General features: G+C 34.2%; 1 long non-coding RNA gene across 1 annotated transcript in view; it reads left to right on the top strand.

Moving 5' to 3' along the window:
• The window catches only part of LOC116271487, a 189575-nt gene that overhangs the window by 155749 nt on the left and 16212 nt on the right, over window positions 1-17614 (top strand). The window lies entirely within an intron of this gene.

The raw sequence follows: 17614 nt of genomic DNA, 5'->3' as shown, positions 1-17614 counted from the left end.
GGAGATAAAGGAAAAATGCAGAATGTATTCACTTGGCCAAGATATGCAGGACAGTCAACTGGTAACAGCTTCAGTTGCCCTGGCATCAAGGTTTAATTGAACCAAAAAGCAATTCTGAAATTTCAAAATAAAATTATTTCTTTTATGAAATCTGTAAAATTGGACAGGAGCTTTTGAAGACATAAAACTAAATTGAGGGTAAAATGGGCTTATGAATTCAAACCATAAAGGTTATCAATTTTATCCCCACCTAGTCTAGTTAAGCATAAAGTCATCATTTTCTTTCCATCCTGCTTCATTTTCTTTGCTTTTATATCCCTGTGTCACAAATTCAGTAGGCAGACACTATTGCAGAATGTAAAACATGAACAATTGCAATATCTTGGTTCCATTGGAAGCCATGATATTCTGGGACCCTGTTTTTAGGAAAGCTTTGTCAGTTGACTTCAATTGCTTTAAAAAAAATCTGATATATCATACTATATTGTAATATAGACTGATTTTTCTGTCTTCCACACGAGCATGTCAACTGAGAGAGTTGTTGTTGACATTTGTTTCTATGCCACTAGTACTTACCTCAGTATCTTGGTATATATTATGGTACTCAACAGATGTTTAAAATATGATTTGTTAGGGAAAAGTATATGATGGGGAAAATTATATACTTTAAAAGTATATACTTATATATATGGTGGAGAAAAGTATATGATGGAGAAAAGTATATATGATGGGGAAAAGTACATGATGGGGAAAAGTATATACTTCATACCCAAATGGTGCTTTGTAACATAACAATGGCAATACCTTACTGGTATTGTGGAAATATATAAATCTAGTTTGGCTTTCAGTCTATGGCTCAATGAAGATGTTCTGCTAATATTAAAAGATGTGGTTGATCTTGACTAGATGTGATCATGCACTTGTAGTCAGTTTGTGGGTTGGCTGAGATCTGGCTGTTGTAGGATATCCTCAACTGAGAACTTAACATCTTTTCAGCATGTTCTCTAATCTTCCCATTGGTTAGTCCAGGCTTATTCTCCGTAATGTGCGGTCATCCACTAAAGTTTCTAGGCTTGAAACTAGCAAAAGCCTCCTCTGCTTCATTCTATTGACCATAACAAGTCACAGGACCAGCCCAAATTCAAAAGTGGAAAAATAGACTATACCTCTTCATAAGAGAAGCAGCAGTCCCATTACAAGGCTCATGGAGACAGTGAAGCCATTAACCGGTACAATCAACGTAGTACACTCTACCTAAAGGGCATTATGCTAACTTACATATGGAGCCAAGTAATCCAAAAATATGATATGAATTTTCTCACAGATATATAAATAAATATAATTCAAGGGCATATGCCAGATTTGTTCAAACTACTTTTGTTTAAAGTAAGTTTCTGATGAAAAAAAGGAATTTAGAAACAAAACAGTCATTTAAACACTGAGAACCACAGCTCAAACAATAAAGAAATTATACAATGAAGATGCTAATGAAACAGAGAAGGAAGGAAGGAGGGGGAGGAACAGATAATGACTAAACAGAGCAAAACAGCTAAACTGCTGCAATCAAAGCAAGTAGCAAGAAAACAAAAGGCACTGATTAAATTCAACCTCTCTGCTCCCAAAATAACATGTGTGCCGCATGGTTTTTGACAAACAGTATGGTAAAGATCTAAGTTAGAGTACAGCAAACATTATCGATTCTATTTTCATTCCTATTAGAGGAAAGATGCATTTCCTTGATCAATTAGAAAAAAAAGGATGCCTATTAAAGTACTATTGTACAGCTATAGCAGGGCCACTTGAAGTTGTTTTATCCTTGCTCTGGCCTTGAAGCATTGGAAGAAAACCACATATTGTCATTCACATTCAGCTTGGCAGAGTACAAAATGACATATCATGAAACCCCCTGTATTTGCAAATCAAGAGACCAGTTGTCTGCTTAAGGACAATTTCCATGGTATCGTGGCAAAGCCAAGGCTAAAGGCTGAATGTTAGAAACATGAAATTATTAGCAAAAGAAGGTAGTGACAAAAAAAAAGAAAATCTTAACATTTCCCTCAGGTAGACTATACACAGGCTGCTTCCTGCCTCTAAGTCCCCGAACTGCTTCTCATGCAGGCCCTTACAGAATCCAGATGGCCTAACCACAGGGTCGCTTGACTCTCTTTTCTTAGATCATTTACATTAAAAAAAGTTGTAATTGTAAAATCTTTCTTTTCCCCTTTCAGATGTAAATCCTTTTAAAAGGCTGTTGACAGTTTTTACAAGGACCTGAGATCTATCCTTTTGAAGTGTAATCATTAAGGGAAATAGCACTCCTATTTTCTAGTGTCCCTGGGAGTATAGGGTCCTAACTTCTTTCTGGTGGGCCCTTTGCGCTAGGTGTAAAACTTCCTCCTGTCATGAAGATACAAAGAAAGTTGACTTTTTTTTTTCTTGTTTTACTTTAAGTTCTGGGATACATATGCAGATCATGCAGGTTTGTTACATAGGTATACATGTGCCATGGTGGTTTGCTGCACCTGTCAACCTGTCATCTAGGTTTTAAGCCTCACATGCATTAGGTATTGGTCCTAATGCTCTCCCTCCCCTTGCCCCCACCCCTGACAGGCCACATTGTGTGACATTCCCCTCCCTGTGTCCATGTGTTCTCATTGTTCAACTTCCGCTTATGAGTGAGAACATGTGGTATTTGGTTTTCTGTTCCTGTGTTATTTTGCTAACAATGATGGTTTCCAGCTTCCTCTATGTCCCCGCCATGGACGTGAACTCATTCTTTTTAATGGCTGCATCGTATTCCATGGTATATATGTGCCACATTTTCTTTATCCAGTCTATCATTGATGGACATTTGAGTTGGTTCCAAGTCTTTGCTATTGTGAATAGTGCCACAATAAACATATGTGTGCATGTGTCTTTATAGTAGAATGATTTATAATTCTTTGGGTATATACCCAGTAATGCGATTGCTGGGTCAAATGGTAATTCTGGTTCTAGATCCTTGAGGGATCAGCACACTGTCTTCCACAATGGTTCAACTAATTTACACTCCCACCAAGAGTGTAAAAGCATTCCTATTTTTCCACAGCCTCACCAGCATCTGTTGTTTCCCGACTTTTTAATGATCACGATTCTAAATGCTGTGAGATGGTATCTCATTGTGGTTTTGATTTGCATTTCTCTGATGACCAGTGATGATGAGCTTTTTTTCATATGTTTGTTGGCCACATAAATGTCTTCTTTTGAGAATTGTCCGTTCATATCCTTCACTCAGTTTTTGATGGGATTGTTTGTTTTTTTCTTGTAAATTTGTTTAAGTTCCTTGTAGATTCTGGATATTAGACCTTTGTCAGATGGGTAGATTGCAAAAATTTTCTCCCGTTCTGTAGGTTGCCTGTTCACTCTGATGATAGTTTCTTTTGCTGTGCAGAAGCTCTTTAGTTTAATTAGATCCTATTTGTCAATTCTGGCTTTTGTTGCCATTGCTTTTGGCATTTTAGTCATGAAGTCTTTGCCCCTGCCTATGTCCTGAATGGTATTGCCTAGGTTTTCTTCTAGGGTTTATATGGTTTTAGGTTTTACATTTAAGTCTTTAATCCATCTTGAGGTAATTTTTGTATAAGGTGTAAAGAAGGGGTTCAGTTTCTGTTTTCTGCATAAAGCTAGCCAGTTTTCCCAGCACCATTTATTAAATAGGGAATCCTTTCTCCATTGCTTGTTTTTGTCAGGTTTGTCAAAGATCAGATGGTTGTAGATGTGTGGTATTATTTCTAAGGCCCTTTTCTGTTCCGTTGGTCTATATCTCTGTTTTGGTACCAGTACCATGCTGTTTTGGTTACTGTAGCCTTGTAGCATAGTTTAAAGTCAGGTAGCATGATGCCTTCAGCTTTGTCCTTTTTGCTTATTATTGTGTTGGCTATATAGGCTCTTATTTGGTTCCATATGAAATTTAAAGTAGTTTTTTTTTTTTTTTTCTAATTCTGTGAAGAAAGTCAATGGTAGCTTGATGGGAATAGCATTGAATCTATAAATTACTTTGGCCATTTTCATGGTATTGATTCTTCCTATCCATGAGCATGGAATTTTTTTTCCATTTGTTTGTCTCCTCTCTTATTTCCCTATGCAGTGGTTTGTACTTCTCCTTGAAGAGGTGCTTCCCATCCCTTGTAAGTTGTATTCCTAGGTATTTTATTCTCTTTGTAGTAATTGTGAATGGGAGTTCACTCATGATTTGGCTCTCTGCTTCTCTATTATTTGCATATAGGAATGCTTTACTTTCATTTGGGTAAGGCCAATTAGCAAACAGCTGTCATAAGATTTTCTTTAACTCCTAAAAGCTCAGACTGGATTCTAGTTTCTCCCCTCTGTTGTGATAGCCTTGTATAAAGTCTTCCTTTCATGTTTAACTGTGGTGAAATTTTTCATTGACTAATATCCACACATTAGCAAAACTGAAATGTTTATAAAGCGCTTCTGAAATTTAAAAAAATTACAGAAATTCTAAGAAGCCTGAATGTCTGTATACTAATTAATGAGCAAATAGTTTAACCTTTTGATAAGCCCCTCTTATTCAGAACTGAATTAAATTAGGCTGAAACTAAGAGTAGTTCCTCTTAATTGAGGAAAGAAAAAAAAGTCTTATGTCATGTAAATTGTATGTGAACTTTCTCTCTGAAGTCTCCTTCTCCATGGATATTTCTCTTTAGCCTTAACGGCTTATACTGCTGTCCATGGTTTCCCCATGAAGAAAATAGAGAGGGGCTTATAATGGGGAAAAAAAATTGGCCAATTTAAAAATTAGCTAAATTTTTACCTGATTAAGTTTAATTCCATTCTAATGTACTTTTAACATCTGCCTCTTAGGTTATAGGCCTTGTTTCAAGGCCTAAGGGAATTAGATTTCGGTAAGCTTAGAGTCTAGTGAGGAAGACTGACATTCACACAATGGCCTCTAGAATACATGCAAAGAAAAAATGCAATGAGAGAGGGACACACAAAGAATCAAAGATTTTATAGGCAGGAGCTATTAGCATTCAAGTAGTATAAAGGAAAAGATTAGAAAGAGGATGCCCAATAGCCAGTTCTTAAAGAATGAGTGGCAATTCTAAGGACATACAGAGAAAGGAAGAAGATTCCAGGTGAAGGCAATAGATTAAAGGTTAGTGAAGCATGCATGTGTATGTGATGCCCTATGGAGGTGAAAACAAATTAAGACAGAGTCTGGTAAAGTGATAAGGGCCAATCCTGCCTAATGACTCTACATTTTAAGAATTAATCCTGCCAAACATTACTGAACTGTGAGATTTGCACTTTGAAAGATTAACTTATAAAGTTGTTTTGAACTGGCATACATATTATATTTGTTATTAATTTATTGAGAAATAAATTTATTTAAACCACATCCATTAAAAGTATACAATATAATGAACTTTGATAGGTGTACACATCTATGAAACCACTACACAATCAAAATAGTGAATATATCCATCATAAGAGTAAAACATAGCCCCACATAACAACTGATCCACATTTGTCATTATAGACTATTTTTTCTTTTCTAGAATTTTGTATTAATAGAATTATAAAGTATGCACATTTTTATGTATCTAGCTTCCTTCACTCCACATAAGGATTTGGAGAGTGGTATATGGTAAATGTGAGCTTAAATTTTTAAGAATCTGGCAAATGATTTTCTAAAGTAGTAGTACCATTTTACATTTCCACCTGCAGTGTATAAGAATTCCAGTGGCTCTACATGCAGAACAACAATCAAATGTTTTAGTCTTTCAAAATAAGTTTTAGCCTTTCTGGGGAGCAGGAAGTGGTATTTAATTATGACTTTTAATTGCATTTCCTTTTTAACTAATAATTTTGAACATTTTTTCATGTGCTTGTTAGCCATTTTTATACCTTGTGAAATATATGTTTGAATCTTTTCCCTATCATTTATTAAATGTTTTTCTAAATATTGAGTTGTAAGAATTATTTGTATTTTTTAGATTCAGATTTATCATAAGAAAAAAATACATTGAATATTTTCCCCTCCTGAGACTGGCCATTTTGATTTTTTAGTGTTGTCTTTTGAAGATGAAAATACTATAATTTTTAAAGTCCAATTTTTATTAAGTTTTTCATAGTTCATGCTTTTTGTGACCTATCTAAGAAAATATTACTAATCCAATGTTAAATTTCCCCTGTGGTTTCTTCAGGAATATTTATACTATTAGCATTTATATTTACATTTATGATATATTTCCAGTTACATTTTAGATATTGTATAAAAGTTGATGCATATAGAAATGTATTTGTTACAGTATTATTAGTGGGAAAGAGTTTTTTTCACATTCAGTGCCGTGGCAATTTTGTAAAAATAATCAGTGTTCATAAATACATCATTCTATTTCTGAACATTCTATTCTGTTTTATTAATCTATATATGTGTATTTTTGCTAATTCCACATGGTCTTGATTAGGTAACTTAACAGTAAGTCTTGAAATCAGATAACTGATATATTCCAATTCTTTTATTCTTTCTCAAAGTTGCTTTGAATAATATACTTTATTTTTATTTAATACAAATTGAGAATCAGCTTGCCAACTTTTACAAAAAAAAAGGCATGCAGAAAATTTTACTGGAATTGCATTGAATCCATAAATCATTTGGGCAAATTGTCTTCTTAACAATATTGTGTCTCACATTTTTTGATCATAGTATAGCTCATTACTTATGTCTTTTAAATTTTTCATTAGAATGTCTTATAGTATTTCTTGCATGTTTTTTCTAGCTTTGTTGAAGTATAATTGACAGATAAAAATTTCGTACTTACATCTCATATAGTTACACTTTGTGTGTGTGTGTGTGTGTGTGTGTGTGTGTAGTAAGAAAATTTAAGATCTACCCTTTAGCTAGTTTCAAGTGTACAATACAGTACTATTAACTGTAGTCAGTATGCTGTACATTAGAGCTCCAGAATGTATTAATCCTGCAAAACTGAAACTTTGTTCCATTTGACCAACATCTCTCCATTTCCCTCAACCTGTAACCCATGTCAGCCACGGTTCTATTCTCTGCTTCTGTAAGTTTGACTTTTTAAGATTCTAGATATAAGTATGATTACATATTTGTCTTTCTGTGCCTAGCTTATTTCACTTAACATGTTCTCTAGTTTCATCCATTTTGTCACAAATGACAGCATTTCTTTATTTTTTTTCTGATTCATATATATATCACATTTTCTTTGTCCATTTATTTCTCACTGGGCACTTAGGTTGCTCCTTTTATTGATTCATAATACAATTTTGCCTGCAGTGTGAGCTCTTGTCATGGGAAGCAGGCAATCATGATGAAAGATCTGGCTAAATATCTGTGAAAAGACTGTCATTTTGGACAGAGGTACCTGACAAAGTTGGATTAGATGGAATATGGGGCAAGCCCAAATGAGAGCAAGCCATTTGCTCTAATCTTGTGTAGGAACCTACAGAAGGCTCCGTCTCATAAGCAATCTACACATAAAGGAGGCCTCTCCAAGCCAGTAGAAGAAAGATTGGTGAACTGAATTGAGCTTTAAACCACAACAGAAAAAGAAAGAAAAAAAAAAAATCATGATCTGTACCTAACTGGATAGATTATCTAGTAAAATAGAAGTTTCAATATTCTCTAGCAAAATCCACACCACAGAGTTGACACAGTACACTTACAAAAGATCAGTAAAATGCGAGTTGATGGGTGCAGCACAGCAACATGGCACAAGTATACATATGTAACAAACCTGCACGTTATGCACATGTACCCTAGAACTTAAAGTATAATAATAATAATAAAAAAATCAGTCAATCAACAAATGTGGCAGAGTGCCTGGCTTATGCCTGTAATCCAAACACTTTGGAAGGCCAAATTCGGAGAAATTCTTAGGCTAGGAGTTTGAGACCAGCCTGGGCAAAGTGGCAGAGAATCCATTTCTACAAATCATTTGCTCAGCACCTCAGGCAGTGGGAGGAGCAGCAGTGGCCAGGCAGCCCAGCTTCACAGACGCTCTCAGCATCTCAGGTCTTGCAGGCACGCAGCAAGCGCACTCCCTGCCACTAAGGTGTCCAAGAGGATGGTCAGCTCAGCAGAAGAGCCGGTGAAGGATGAGCCCAAGAGGACATCAGCCCAGTTGTCTGTTAAACCTGCTGCTGCAAAAGTAGAAATGAAGCCAAAAAGAAAACAGGAGAGAATAAATCTTCAGACAAAAAAGTACAAACGAAAGGGGAAAAAATGGTTCAAAGGGAAAACAGGGTGACATGGCTCACCAAGAAACTAAAGAAGATCTACCTGCAGAAAATGGTGATATGAAAACCGAGAGTCCAGCCTTTGATGAAATGAGAGGGAAAGAAGCCGAGTCTCATTAATACCAAATACCATATCTTGTCCCTGGTCCCTGTCCCCATCCTTGTACAACCCAGAGGAATATTTTATGAATTATTTCATAAATGTAAGTTTATTAGTAGCTCTAGAAATTTTTTTATGTCAAGCTCGCTTTTTCTTTATATATTTATGAAATATAGTTATTGGATTAATAAACCATGAGAATGTCATTTTTTAAAATTATACTTTAAGTTCTGGGATACATGTGCAGAACGTGCAGATTTGCTACATAGGTATACACATGCCATGGAGGTTTGCTACACCCATCTACCCATCATCTACATTGGGTATTCTGCTAATGCTATCCCTCCCCTAGGCCCCCAACCCACTGACAGGCCCCAGTGTGTGATGTTCCCCTCCCTGTGTCCATGTGTTCTCATTTTTCAACTCCCACTTATGAGTGAGAACATGTGGTGTTTGGTTTTCTCTTCCTGTGTTTGCTAATAATGATGGTTTCCAGCTTCATACATTTTTCTGCAAAGGACATGAACTCATCATTTTTATGGCTGCATAGTATTCCACAGTGTACATGTGCCACATTTTCTTTATCCAGTCCAACATCGATGGGCATTTAGGTTGGTTCGAAGTCTTTGCTATTGTGAACAGTGCTGCAATAAGCATATGTGTGCATGTGTCTTTATAGTAGAATGATTTATAATTCTTTGGGTATATACCCAGTAATGGGATTTCTGGGTCAAGTGGTAATTCTGGTTCTAGATCCTTGAGGGATCAGCACACTGCCTTCCACAATGGTTGAACTAATTTACACTCCCACCAGCAGTGTAAAAGCATTCTTATTTCTCTACATTCTCTCCAGCATCTGTTGTTTCCTTACTTTTTAATTATCGCCATTCTAACTGGCATGAGATGGTATCTCACTGTGGTTTTGATTTGTATTTCTCTAATGAACGGTGAGGATGAGCTTTTTTTTTTCATATGTTTGTTGGCTGCATGAATGTCTTCTTTTGAGAATCGTCCATTCATAGTCTTTGCCCCCATTTTGGAAACTAATTAATGTGAGACAGTGAAATTTACAATGACCAAAAATTTTATACCTAAATGCAATTTTTGCACATGTTCTACAGGAGAAATATAATGAAATGTGTATAGCTTGCTTTGTAGTAGCAAGAAAACAAGAAACAACTAAAATGCCCACTGAAGAAGGGGAAATGAAGACATTGTTATGGATTCTAGTTTATTTATTTATTTTTGAGATGGAGTCTCATTCTGTCAACCAGGCTGGAGTGCAGTGGTGGGATCTCGGCTCACTGCAACTTCCACCTCCTGGGTTTGAGCAATTCTTCTGCCTCAGCCTCCTGAGTAGCTCGGACTACAAGCGTGCACCACCAAGCTCAGCTGATTTTTGTATTTTTAGTAGAGACGGGGTTTTCCCATTTTGGCCAGGCTTGTCTCAAACTCCTGACCTCAGGTGAACCACCGCCTCGATCTCCCAAAGTGCTGGGATTATAGATGTGAGCCACCACGCCCGGCCAGATTCAAGTTTTAGAATACTATTCAACAGTGACAACAGATCAAATACAGCTGCATGTATTGAGACAAATAAATCTCCCAAAATCTTTGAAAATTGTGCAGAATGATTCACAGCAAGTATAACATTTATATGAAGTTCAAAACACTTCATGATTGAATAATACATTTTTAGGAATAGATAAATATGTACACAGCAAGAGAAGTATGAACCTGAAATTCAGGAAGGGAGGCTAGGTCTTGAATCGCAAAAGGCTCACTAGGAGCTCATAAATTATTAATAATGTTCTATTTGTTAAGCTCAGGAGTGTTCATTCTACTGTTAGTCTTCATAGTTTAGATAAACCTCATCTCTCAAATATAAGAAAAAAAATATTAGGCCAGACTTTAGGTCTCTTGTGTATTAATCCAGCTATTAATCATTTTTCCATTCATGATACATCTGCTGTTTATTTCATGTAACAAGCACTACTAAAATGATGTTGCTCCTGGGAGAGAAAGAGAGAAAACAATTTACTATCCCTTTGTTTGCTTTACCATTGTAGATGATGCTAATTGTTAACATTGTTTAAAAAGTAATATACAAAATTTCTGTCCTGTTTTACTTTCTACAGTACTGGAATAGGATGATTTTTTTTCGCACTTCTACAAATTAATTGCCCACATATCTTTCCACATCAAGCGGGCAGCAGATAGTGTGCATGTCTTTCATAATTTAACGTAGGAAAATTTACATCTTTGGTTGTGTCTCTCCCTTGTGAGTACCCTCAAACTGGGAATCGTTTCAAATAATACCACCACAGAATGAATAAAATTCAGAGCATTAAAAAAAATGTTTGAAATGTTGTATTTGTTTTCCTTTCTGAAGCCAATAATTCTCAATGTTACATCAATGTCATTCTTTCAAATAACAGAAAGATTAATAGTGAACCTCACATACACTTCTTGCTGGGACATTGGTCATAGAGGACACATTGTGACTTGGTTTATTTGGTAATCAAGACAAAACTTGACACTAGCAAGATTTATCTGGAGATGTACTTTTTAAAAGGAGTAACTTGGCCCATGTAATGACAGGGAATATGTATTTCGTTGACTTAAAGGCTTGATAGCTAGGATTTATGACAAGCTCAAAGCAATTCATATTAATGTCATCTAACATCTTTCAAGAAGGAAATTACATAATCTCTACAGGACCAATTTTTTATTTTCCAATATTTATCTGAATCGACAACTAATGAGAAACTTCCTCTGGTAGTTGTTAAATATTTCAAATCAGATACTTTATTTCTGACACAGAAGAAGCTCTGTAGAAATTATTGACAACTGAAATAATGCATGATGTGTGCTTCAACATTCTGTCAATGTGAGTCTGGGTGGAGAATATCCTCTTTTTTATATAAGTCATTGTCTAGTCCTTATCACATATTTTATGACTGGCAATGAAGTAACATTACTATTATTCACTTGAGAATAAATAGAAAATACAAATAACTAAAATGCCATCCAAGGTAATTAAGTTTGAGTCAAATAGCACTACACCATGCTCATTTGAATTTATATTTAAAATCTGGCATATCTGTGTAGTGTTATAAAAGAAAATGCCTTGGGAAAAATATGCTCTACATTATTTAATCATTTAATAATAATAAGTCAACAATGTGATTTCTCTGTTCTTCGTTCATTTATATTAATAACATCGGAGAACAATGAAAATTGCATATGCATTTTTGGGTATGTTGGGAAATCCAAAACAATTTACAAAAACAAATAAAACTACACTAGAATAAATGAGTGAATTTGGCAAGGTTGCAGTACACTAGCCCAATGTACAAAAAACAACTGTATAATATACAATCAACAATTAATTGAAAAATACAATAAAACATAATTTATAAATAGCAAAACATTAAATATTTTTAAGTAAAGTTAATAAAATGTGTGCAAGACACACAAATACTGGAAACTACAAAACATGGCTAAAATAAAATTTAAAACACCTGAATAAACTGATATACCATGTTCATGGACAAACAGATTAAATATTAACATTCAGATATCAATTCTACCTAAATTGATCTGTTTATATTCACTAAAACCCCAATAAAATTTTTGGTAGGCATTTTTTGGTAGAAATTAACAAGCTGATTTCACATTAATATGGACATGTAAATAGCCAAAAAATAAAAAACAGTCAAAAGAAAATTTTAAAAAGACCTTAAATAGTCAAAAATAATGTTGACATTAAAAACTGAGAAATTGAACAACCCTGTTTCAAAGATTAATATACATTAACAGTGATTAAAACAATTTAAGTACTAGTATTCATGGAAATAAATAGATCAATGCAACAGAAATGAGAGTTCAGAAAAAAACCCACATATATCCATTCAATTGATTTTTACAGTGACAGAAAGATAATTCAGTGGGAAAGAAGATAGTCTTTTCAACCAATGGTTCTGAAGAAACTGGCTATTTAAAAAAAAAAAAACTTCAATTTTTATCTTACACTATATACTAAAATTTAATTTCAGACAGACTGCAGATCTAAATATAAAAGCTAAAATTACAAAATTTATATAAAGATATAGAAGACTGTGACTGAAAATTGGCAATTATTTTTAAAGCAAGGCATAAAGCACTATAATTAATAAATAAGACATTCATAAATTGTATTTCATCAAAGTTTAACATATTTACTCTCAAAAATTAAGAAAATGAATAGGCAAACCACAAACTGGGTGGCAATTTTTGCAATACAAATATCTCAGTAAGGGCTTATATCAAATATATATAAACAACTTCTATACCAAATTAATAAGACAGATATGATAAAAATGGACAAAAAAATTCAATAGATAATTTAGAAAAAACAAAAATGATTAATAAATACATAAAAAGACACTCAACATCACTAGTAACCACATAAATAACTATTTAAAAATATATATAATGCCACTAGACTCCCATTAGAATGGCCAAAATTTTTAAAAGATGAAACACCAAATTTGATGAGGGTATACAGCAAGAACTCTTAAGTACTGGTGGTATAAGTTCAAAAGCATACATTTACTTCAGAAAAATAGTTTTGTGTTTTTTTCTAAATAAAATTAAGACCTATATTTACCACATGACCTAGAAACCTTTCTGCTAGGTATTGTTCAGGGGAAATTGAAAAAACATGATCCAAAGTCCACAAAAATACCTGTACAAGAATGATCAAATGTAGCTTTATTTCACCAAAGAAAAGTGGAAGCTACTAATCAAGAGATGAATAGCAGAACAAATAGTGACATATTTATTTAATAGAATAGCATACTATTCTCCAGTAGCAATACTAATACGAACAACAACATGAACAAATCTCAATAACATTATGTTTAAAGAAAAAATCCAGTCACAAAAATGTATACATCTTTTTATTTTATTTATATGTAGTTCTGAAATAGTGGAACTAAGCTATGATGTTAATAATTTTAACAATGGTTGTCTTGTTAGTTGTGGTGGGGTGGGATGGCCTACAAGAAAACATTAGAGAACATTATAAGGTTATGAAAATATTCTGCACATTGTTTGAGGTAGTGGTTATATTGAGGTGTACACTTATAAAACTCATGGGACTCTACAATTGATAATCTGTGTGTTTTATTGTATCAATTAAACTCAATAAATTTTTAAAGTGAAAGAACTATAATAAATCACAAATGACTTAAGAGGCCTTGATTGAAATTCATTAAATAAAAATAAAAATTTAAGATAGTTGGATAACATTTAAAAATGACTGAATCTTAGATAACATTATTCATGTTAATTTTTAAGGTATAATAATAGTATCATGGTTATGTTAAAAATAATATCTTTAGTTGGTGGAGATGCATACTGAACCATATAGATATATACTGAGCCATATAGATATAAGGCATATAGATAAAATTATGCCTTAGAAGTGCTTTGAAATACTCAAGAAAAAATAAGGGAATAAATAAAACAAGAATGGTAAAATGTTGATAATAGTTGAAATTGGGTGGTGGCTACATGGGGACTTATTATATTATTCTTTATATTCTGTATATCTCAGAAATTTGTCATAACAAAAGGTTTAAAAGTCTGGTTTGAATGATGTAGGTGTTAGCCAATCACACTTTCCATGCTGAAATAAAATTCATCCTTGAGTGTATTACATGAAAAAATTAAAAACTAGCTTCAACCAAGATTGGCTTCCACATTTTAATTTCTCAGATATTTTAAGAGTTTATTATCTTTATTTACATAAGACCAAGTAAAATGAATATGAGGTACTACATAATTGAGTTATGTATTGTTACTTCCAAAATGTTTTCCCCCTAACAAATAAGCTGTCACCTCTCCTATTGTATATCAATTTTCCATATGTATGAGAAAATTATGAAGACTATTACTATTTATTCAAATTACAATATACCAAAGTTATAAGGTTTGTACCTTTTGAGTAGTCCAGGACTAGTTTCAATGGGTATTCATCCAATTTTTGGTAAATGTCTTAGTCGGAGCACCCTCCAAAATAGAGCCTGAAACAGTTTCTTTGGTAGATGATCCCAAGCAGGTAAAAATGGAGTCAGGGAGGGAGAGCTATGGTTTGAATATCGTTTTACTTTTCCAAAATTCATGTTGAAATTTGATTGTTATTGCAGCAGTGTTAGAAGGTGGAATCTTTAAGAGGTGATTAAGTAATTAAGAGGGATTAATGTCTTTCTTGCAGGGATGGGTTAGCTATCTTGAGAATCTGGCACTCTTTTCTTTCTTGTGCATGCCCCTTTCCTGCCTTCTGCTTGTCCACCATGCTATAAAGCAGCATGAGGACCCCATCAGATGCAACTGCTTGAGTTTGAACTTCCCAGTCTCCAGAATTGTGAGCTACAAAAAAAACACCTATTTTTAAAAATATATTACCCAGTCTCGGTTATTCTGTTATAGAATTAGAAAATGGACTAAGACAAAGGAAAAAAAAAAGAGGAAAAGTCACTTATAATTATCAAGTTCCTTGCTGCACGCAATGGGCTCAATTTAGATAGGATCTCTGAGAAACATGAGGAATTTTCTAGAATTTTCCTTGCAAAGTAGAGGGGACTATCAAATTTATCCCCTGCCTTCTGTTACCATCAGCTGAAAGTCACCTGAGTCAGTAACTTTACCCTCCAACCCGTATCATCTTGCATTTATAGGTTGCGCTTATGTAATCTAAGAGGGATGCTGTGGCTCCTCAAAGAGTTTTGAGGCAGAAAAACAGATAGCGTGGCATGCCTTTGGGTGAAGCAATGTCAGCATGAGTCACCACAGCTCACCAGAGCTAAGACTGAAATGAAAATGAGAGGATGAGATGTGGGGCAACAAGCGTAAAATAAATATTAAAGGAATGTGCCAGTGTTTTCAGTTTGTCTGTTTCATATTTGAAGAAGTATATTCCAGTGTCGGGGTTCATTAAAGGCATAGACAAAAGATACATTGTAACATAAATTGTCACTCATCTTTAGTATCAACCAAAGATGACTCCATTGACTATATTATTTTTATACTTTACATATTATCTTGTGTATTCCCTCCATTAATCATGTGCTGCTAGACTGCTAATGGATGCTTATTATTATTTAAACGTTTTATGTCCCTAGCTGCCAAGCAACGAGTGTCTTCTATATACAGGAAACTGGAAAAAGACATTCTCCCTGATCAATATAACAACTCTAAGAGATAGATGTTATTACAATGTTTACACATGTATAACTTATGGAGATACAGAGAAAAGTTGCTTGTTTGAGATCATTTGGTAATAAGTGGCTCATCCGTTCTGAATCTAAAGCCTATATTCCTTTTGGATCCTAACTTTTGCTACCTTGACTTCACAGACAGATGTTTTCATAATTCCAGTGTACGATAGGCTGAATGACAGAGTAAATGTCATAGAATAGGCTCTCAAAGAGAGCTTATCAAATGTTTTTCAAGCCTTGCTTTGGGTTGAATTTGCCTCTGCCCTTAGTTGTAATATCTACTACTGTGAACATAATCAGGCATGAGTCTTCTCTGGATTCCTAACTTTTCTTGGAGGGATAAAAATACCAAAGATAGAGCACCTGTAATAAACACCTGTCTAAGTGCAGAGAACTGGTAATCCAGGTCACTGAAATGTGCATGTTAATAAGCCTCCTGAAATGCTATCCATGGCTTCAGGAGGAATAAGAAAACCATTTAATGTTTCCCTCTCCACTCCTTCTCAGCATGTGATTATTGCTAAACCTTTCCTGCTTGGTATTTTTTCCTCCAATAGGCTAAAAATATGCAAATAATCTTTTTAATTGTTCATGAGAACTCATTAAATTTCCCTCTTATGATGAGATTTTATTCTTTTAATCAGCAGTTGTTTGGAACTTAGTAGATAAAAAAGTACGGTATCAGTATTAACACACTGCATATGGTTTTCTTGCTTTAAAAAAATTAACAGAAGGGAAATTTAAACTGAAGTGATTACAGAATTCAATTTATAAAACCATATTCTTTTTTCATCTAATTAGAATTTTAAAATGGTTTCTTGTATCAAAGCTAAACTATCTGACCTCTCTTTTGTAATCTTCATTGAGCATTTTAATTCTGTGAAGTATCAAACATGGATGTATGAAATTGTACCAATATTATTTTTCTCTCTGGTAACTTCTTTTCTATTTTTAGTATAAAATGTGCGTCTTTGCTTTAAGATACAGAGAAAGTGCAAAGAAGCAAATTCACAGAATCCACAGTATTTAGAATTAAATACCTGTTTGTCAGAGTCTGACCATCAGAATCCTGTGGATGGTGGAAGGCTGGAACAATAAGGGACTAGATTTTATCTTAGAAGCTCCTTCATTAGTAAATGAGAAAACTGATGAATGATAAGGAAATATTTTGGTTGCCTCCTTTATCTATTTTGGTTACTCAAGACCCTAGATTTTTTTTAAACAAACTCACCACTTATAAGCAGTGGGAATTAATAGAGAGATTGTTATTAGTTTAATAGAAGCCTAACAGTAGAACCTTAATCTATTGAAATTTGCCCAGGTATAGACCAATTCCAGAGAATCATGGTGCCTTCTAAACCAGATATTCAAAAATTCAAGAGCAGAACCAGTTTTTCTCTCAACTTTCAGTTCTTACTTTGGAAATTGCACTAAAGTTGGAATTGTTACATAAATATATCCAGTTATCTGGGTTGGATAAGCTATACTCCTGCAATAATAGTAGAGGCTATTAGTGACTGAGAACTGAAATGGTTTCAGATATAGTCTGGGACAGAGGAAACGGATGGCATCCCTGGAAAAATGAACTAATGATTGGTTTATTCAGGGAATAGGCGTATGGAAGGATCTTTTTTCAATAGTAAGGCTAAAATCATTTTGCATTTTCTTTCTCCTGCTTTAGAAAATAATTTACTTTAATATACCAATGCTGATTGTATTAGTCTGTTCTCACACTGCTATAAAGAATTGCTCAAGACTGGGTAACTTATAAAGAAAAGAGTTTTAATTGACTCACAGTTCCCCACGGCTGGGTAGGCCTCAGGAAACTTACAATCATGACAGAAGGGGAAGAAACACATCTCGCATGGCAGTAGGTAAGAGAGAGTGTGTGTGTGAAGGAGGAACTGTCAGACATTTATAAAACCATCAGATCCCATAAGAACTCACTCATTATCATAAGAGTGGCATGGGGGACACC

The sequence above is a fragment of the Papio anubis genome, chromosome 19 (assembly GCF_008728515.1).
Source record: "Papio anubis isolate 15944 chromosome 19, Panubis1.0, whole genome shotgun sequence".
Classification (NCBI taxonomy): domain Eukaryota; kingdom Metazoa; phylum Chordata; class Mammalia; order Primates; family Cercopithecidae; genus Papio; species Papio anubis.
This window is presented reverse-complemented; position numbering and strand designations above follow the sequence as displayed.